The following is a 7,510-nucleotide window of genomic DNA, read 5'->3' on the forward strand; positions in this document are numbered from 1 at the left end:
ATCTGATATGCCCATATCTCAGATCCCTGCATCTGAGCCCTCACTGTTTCCAGCCTGGCTGCCTGGTAATGTACACTCTGGGTCTTAACAGGAACAGCTGAAGAGATGGGCTCTTCCCCCCACCCCCAGTAAAGAGAACTGGACAGAATCTGGTTCTTGGCTTGGACTGACCCAGTCTGGTCATTTGTGACTTTTGGGAAGTGAATCTGTGCATGGAAGATCTCTTGTTCTTCATCTCTCAGTCTCAGCTTTTCAAATATAAAATAAATAATTTAAATTAATCATAATAAAAACTGCCCATGCTATCCCTAACACTGTCTTTTACTATCAGAGTGCTCCTGTTGGATGCTGGGATTTCTTGCTGAGTTTCTTTAGTCCCTGTGAAGGTATTTTCATGCATGGGCAACTGTTCACATTAATGTGTCTTTGGGGTCTGATCACTGGGGAGTCCTATGCTCTCACTTCCCCTCCACTTCTAAACATAAAAGCAAATTCCACCATATAGAAACATGTGTAGAAAACAATTTGACCTTATTTTGCTCCTGATCGTAACAGCCCATTAATTTTCTCTATTTTTTTAAAAAGATTGTTATTTATTTGGAAGACAGGGTTACACAGAGAGAGAAGAAGAGGCAGAGAGAGAGAGAGAGAGAGAGAGAGAGAGAGAGAGAGAGGTCTTCCATCATCTGGTTCACTCCCCAATTGGCTACAATGGCCGGAACTGCACCCATCTGAAGTCAAGAGTTAGGAGCTTCTTTCAGGTCTCTAATGTGGGTGCTTGGCCATCTCCTACTGCTTTCCCAGGCCATAGCAGAGATCTGGATCAGAAGTGGAGCAGCCGGGACTCAAACCAGCACTCATATGAGATGCTGGCACTGCAGGCGACAGCTTTACCTGCTATGCCACAGCGCCAACCCCCATTAATTTTCAAACTAATTTTAAAACACCATTAATTTTCAAATCATTCCTTCCCCCTTGATTTTGATGGTGCTAATGTAATAGCATTTTCTTTTATTGGACTTGTTGATCACTGTTCTTCATTCATATATCCAGGCACACTTGTCAATTCCATGATTATGGGTAGACATGGAGTAGTGACGTGGTTTTTTTAAAAAAAGATTTTATCTATTTATTTGTGAAGTAGAGCTACAGAGAGAGAGAGAGAGACAGAGAGAAAGATCTTCCATCTGCTGGTTCACTCCCCAAGTGGCCACAATGGCCAGAGCTGAGCCAATCCAAAACCAGGAGCCAAGAGCTTCCTCCAGGTCTACAGGGGCCCTAGCCCTTGGGACATCTTTTGCTGCTTCCCCAAGCTCATTACCAGAAAGGTGGATCAAAAGTGGATCATCTGACTCAAACCAGTGCCCATATGGCATGCCAGCACCACAAGTGGAGCCTTAGCCCACTGCGCCATAGCATCAGCCCCTAATGACATGTATCAATAAAAAGCAGGTTAAGACACACACAGTGCTCCATGTTTAAGTTTGGGGGCTGGCCAGCCCCAACTTTGCACTCTGGATCACTGCCAATGGCCATTCCTGCCTCCTGTTCCCAGCCTCCCCAGGCTCCCACAGCCACGTGCCCCTGGCATGGTACAGGGCCTGGGCTCACTATGGCAGCAGCATGGGGCAGGTACCTGAGAGCCCCATCCACATTCTTTGCAGCACCAGGATAGTTTTCTTTCTAACTGCGCACCACACAGCACTTGCATTCATTCTTAGTGACAATCACCCACATAATCATCACATCATACATACCCTGAACACATACTAAGGAAACGTCTCCTCTAGACTTAGGTAGTTCAAGGTCTCTTTATAAGTGGTCAATGAATTACATGGCAGGGGATTTTAGTTGCCTGTCTCTGTACCAAAGTCTTATGACTGAGCTGCTCCCTGCTAGACTCAACATTAAAAGAAGGCTGTCCTATCTTTTTTTAAAAAAAGATTTATTTATTTATTTATTTATTTATTTGAAAGAGTTACAGAGAGAGGAGAGGCAGAGAGAGTCTTCCAACCACTGGTTCACTCCCTAATTAGCTGCAACAGATGGAGCTGCTCTAATCCGAAGCCAGGAGCCAGGAGCTTCTTCCCAGTCTCCCTCATGGGTACAGGGGTCCAAGGACTTGGGCCAACTTCTACTGCTTTCCCAGGCCATAGCAGAGAGCTGGATCAGAAGTGGAGCATCTGGGACTCAAACCTGTGCCCATATGGGATGCTGGCATGGCATGCAGTGGTTTTACCCACTAAGCCACAGTGCCATCCCCAAAACCATTCTCTTATAGCTCAGACACACTTGCCTTCCATTCCATAATCTACTTCATTTATTGAAGATTTATTTTATTTATTTGTCAGACAGAGTTGCAGAGAGAGGTGGAGACAGAAAGAGAGGTCTTCTATCCACTGGTTCACTCCCCAGAAGGCCGTAACAGCCAGAGATGCACTGATCCAAAGTCAGGAGCCAGGAGCTTCTTCCAAGTATCCCAAGTGGGTGCAGAGGCCCAAGGACTTGGGCCATCTTCTATTGCTTTCCCAGGCCATAGCAGAGAGCTGGATTCAAAGTGGAGCATCTGGGACTAGAACCAGTGCCCATATGGGATGCTGGTGCTTCAGGCCAGGGCATTAACCCACTATGCCACAGTGCCAGTCCCCATAATCTACTTCATAAGTATGACTTTCTTCCCTCCCACACAGAATCATCTCCCTTATTATTTCCCAGTTTAGTAAACATATATTACTTAGAATTACGAGCCAGCATTCTGGCGACTATCAGTGGTTCTTCATCTCTAGCTGTACACACACATTTCTCATACTGCAATTTCTAACAAGAATCCAAATAGAAGCTGTTTGTACAACAAGGAGTACCTTATGTATATCAGCTCTAGACTCAACTTTCATAATTCAGGTTCATTATTTTAACTTCTCCAGAAATGGCTGAGATCTAATGAGTATCTAGTACTTTATTTAACACAACGTGACCTGAATAGTGCAGGCCATGAAAAAGATTTGAAATAATCAAGAATTAATTCATTCATTCTTCCCCCTGCCTCACATTCAAATAATTTACTTGTCCTTAACAGCTCTGCTTCAATTTCTTGTGGAAATCTTAAGAGGCCTTAAACAATCCTAGATATTTGTTATTTCCCTGCTAACCAATTTAACAGCATGCAAAAGTGAAGCAATTATGTTTGTAAACCCAAAAACTAAATACATGAGTATTTTGCCATTTTAAGACATCACTGCTTTTCATTAAACCAAAATTGTCAAATTAGTTTTATTACTAACAATTACAATTTGTTACAAATCAGATGGTCTTTAAGGCCAAGTGGGTTAATTTTTTACGTTATGAGTGTTCATTTGCTTCTAAATCAATCTTGTGCCATGAAAATGGCAACCAATCACATGTATGGACATGTAGACATGCATGTGGACATAACATGTAACACAGGTACACCTGTATGTATGAAATACAAACAATACCAGAAGAAGTGGTGGCCATGATCTTCTCCACAAAGCAGGTGCAGCACTGTGAAGTCCACTAGTTTGAAAGGACAGAAGGACAGTTGTATCCAAGCCATGCCTTTGCAAGGGGGAGGATCCAAAACTGATCTGGCTGCCATACATACCAGCCTTCAGTGAAATTTACATCCAAACAAGGAAGAATGCAAAATTTTCTCAGAGGGTTTGGGTATTTTTTATGGGAAACACAAAAGATGACATAAAAGGATGCCAAGGGGCATGCATTGGGCACAGCAGTTAAGATGCTGCTTGGGTAAAAAATAATGAAATCTGGTCATTTGCAACAAAACAGACGAATATGGAAAACATCATGCTGAGTGAATTAAGCCAGTCCCAAATGGACAAATATCATATGTTCTCCCTGACCAGTGACAACTAGCAGAGCACCAAAAAGGAAACCTGTTAAAGTGAAATGGACACTATGAGAAACAGTGACTTGATCAGCCCTTGTCCTGACAGTCAATGAACAAGTTAATACTTTATCCCTTTTAGATGTACAGTTTGGGACATGCTCAATTGGACTTGACCCAAACGGTAGAGTGAGAAACATACCAGGGGATTCCAATTCAATCCCATCAAGGTGGCATGTACCAATGCCATCTCACTAGTCAAAGTTCACAATTGATCATACTGTCAGGATTAAGAGTCAAAGGATCACATAAACAGACTAGTGTCTGCTAATAATAACTGATAGAATTAAAAAGGAGAGAACAATCCAACAAGGAAAGCAGGATACACAGCAGACTCATAGCATGGCAGATGTCCTAAACAGCACTCTGGCCTCAGAATCAGCCCTTAAGGCATTCAGAACTGGCTGAAGAGCCCATGAGAGTATTTTAGGCATGGAAGGCCAAGACACTCTGGCAAAAAAAAAGAAGGACCTAAATGAAAGATCTCTGCGAGTGAGATCCCAGTGGAAAGAATGGGCCATCAAAGAAGGAGGTACCTTTCTCTGAAGGGAGGAGAGAACTTCCACATTGAGTGTGGCCTTGTCTAAATAAGATAGGAATTGGTGAACACAAGCGGCTTCTGTAGCCTTGGCAGATCATAACAAGAGCCTCGGGTGATTACTGACACCATAAACAAGAGTGTCAATTGTTAAGTCAACAACAGGAGTCACTGTGGACTTACTCCCCATATAGGATTTCTGTCCTTTATGTGTTGTACAGTGTGAATTAATGCTATAACTAGTACTCAACCAGTACTTTACACTTTGTGTTTCTGTGTGGGTGCAAACTGTTGAAATCTTTGCTTAATATATACTAAATTGATCTCCTGTATATAAAGAGAATTGAAAATGAATCTTGATGTGAATGGAATGGGAGAGGGAGTGGGAGATGGGAGGGTTGCAGGTGGGAGGAAAGTTATGGGGTGAAAAAGCCACTGTAATCCAAAAGCTGTACTTTGGAAATTTATATTTATTAAATTAAGTTTTTAAAAAAAAAGGATGCTGCTTGGGAAGTCCGAATTCCTTATTCCAGACCCAACTGTCTGGTTTTGAGTCCTTGCTCTGCTTCTGATACACCTTTCTGATAATGCTGGTGATGGCTCAAGTACTTGGGTATTTACTGCCTTCATGGGACACTTGGATCGTGTTCTGAGCTCCTGGCTTTATCATGGCCCAGACTTGGCCACTGTGGTCATTTTAGTGTAAACCAATGAAAGGGAAATCTTTCTTTTGTTTTCTCTGTCTGCCTCTTCTTCTTGGTCTCTCTGCCTTTCAAATAAATATAAGAAATAAACTTCTCAATGTGATTCATAAACATAATGAATACTATTCAGCCATAAAAACAATGTAAACGACTCTCATTCTGGAAGACATGGATGAACACAGAGTTCATTATAGTACGTGAATAAGCCAAGCACAGAAAGACAAACACCACATGGTGACACTACTAGGTAGAATCTTTTTTTTTTGGACAGGCAGAGTGGACAGTGAGAGAGAGAGAGAGAGACAGAGAGAAAGGTCTTCCTTTTGCCATTCGTTCACCCTCCAATGGCCGCCACGGCAGGCGCGCTGTGGCCGGCACATCGTGCTGATCCGAAGCCAGGAGCCACGTGCTTCTCCTGGTCTCCCATGCAGGTGCAAGACCCAAGCACTTGGGCCATCCTCCACTGCACTCCTGGGCCATAGCAGAGAGCTGGCCTGGAAGAGGGGCAACCAGGACAGAATCCGACACCCCAACCAGGACTAGAACCCGGAGTGCCAGCGCCACAGGCAGAGGATTAGCCTATTGAGCTGCAGCACCAGCCTCCTAGGTAGAATCTTACAACGTTGGTCACATAGATGTGGACAGTGGTATAGTGGTTAGCAAAGACCAGGGAGTGTAGGTGGCAGGAGAGGACGGCAAGAGCTTGGTTAATGAGTAAAAGTTTCAGTTGGATAACAAAAGCATGTCTGGAATATACTTCACTGTAGTTAACAACAGTGTACTGGATATTCAAAAAAAATTCCAAAGAGAGGACCCTTAATGTCCCCAACACAAAGAGCTGATCAGTGTTTAAAGTGATGGATATGCTAAGCACCATGATTTGATCATGACATAATGTAAACATTCATCCACCCAGTCTCATTCTCCATTAAGACTCAGTTTCAATTCACTTTATGTACAGAGACCAACTCTATACTGCATAAAGATTTCAACAGTTTGCACACATACACACAAAATATAAAAAACTGTTTGAAACAGGTTTTTCAGTTAATTCTCATAATATAGCTCATTAGGGACGGGGTCCTGAATGGGGAGCAAGTGCACAGTGACTTCTGTTGTTAATTTAACAATTGACACTCTTGTGTATGATGTCAGTGATCACCTGAGGATCTTTAAATGAGCTGCCAGGGATGTGGAGGCCTCTTGAGTCCACAGACTCCATCAGTACTTGGGTAGGGCCGTAAGCAAGGTGGAGGTTCTCTCCTCCCTTCAGAGAAAGGTGCATTCTTTGGTATCCCATTCTTTCCACTGGAGTCTCACTCACAGAGACCTTTCATGTTCTAACTCTGCCTTTCAAACAAATAAATATATCTTTTTAAAAAGGAAATTAAAGACATAGGCATATTCATATATTGGAAAACATCATCTTCTTAGATTGTCAATACTACTCAGTGGTAATTGACAAATTAAATGTAAGCCTTATCAAAACTGCTATGACATTTTTAGTAGAAACCTTTAAAAAATCAATTGGAAAAGTTATATGGAATCTCAAGAGACCCTAAATAGCTAAAACAAACTCAAATAAGAACAAAACTGAAGGCCTCACATTGATTCTGACAGAAGGACCAGTGGAGTAGCGTAGACAGCTCAGAAATAAACCCAGGCATATACAGTCAAGTGATCTTCAGCAAGAGTGCCAGGAACACTGAATGGGGAAAGTACAGTGTCTTCACCAAATGGGTCTATGAAAACTACATCTATCCACATGAGAAAGAATGAAGCTAGACACTTCCCTTACACTATACACAAAAATTAACTCAAAATGGATTAAAGACTGAAACTAACACTCAAAACTATAATACTCCTAGGGGGAGAAAAAAAAACAAGGAAGAAAAGCTTTATGATGCTGGATTTATCAATTACTTCTCAGTTATGACCCTAAAAACAGATTCAACAAAAGCAAAAACACACAAATGAGACTGTATAAAATATAAAAACTTTTGCACAACAATGGAAACAACAGGATGAAAAGGTAACCTTTGAGGCCAATAATATGGCACAGTGGATTAAAGCCCCGGCCTGCAGTGCCAGCATGCAATATGGGTGCCAGTTTCAGTCCTGGCAGCTCCACTTCCAATCCAGTTCCCTGCGAATGCACCTGGAAAAAAAGCAGAAGATGGCCCTAGTCCTTGAGGCCCTGCACCCACATGGGAGACCCAGAAGCAGCTCTTGGCTCCTGGCTTCAGGCCTGGCACTGCCCTGGTCATTGCAGCCATTTGGGGAGTGAACCAGCAGATGGAAGAAATCTCTCTCTCTCTCTCTCCCCTTCTCTCCCTCTCTCCC

This window comes from Lepus europaeus, chromosome 20 (genome assembly GCF_033115175.1).
Source record: "Lepus europaeus isolate LE1 chromosome 20, mLepTim1.pri, whole genome shotgun sequence".
NCBI lineage: Eukaryota > Metazoa > Chordata > Mammalia > Lagomorpha > Leporidae > Lepus > Lepus europaeus.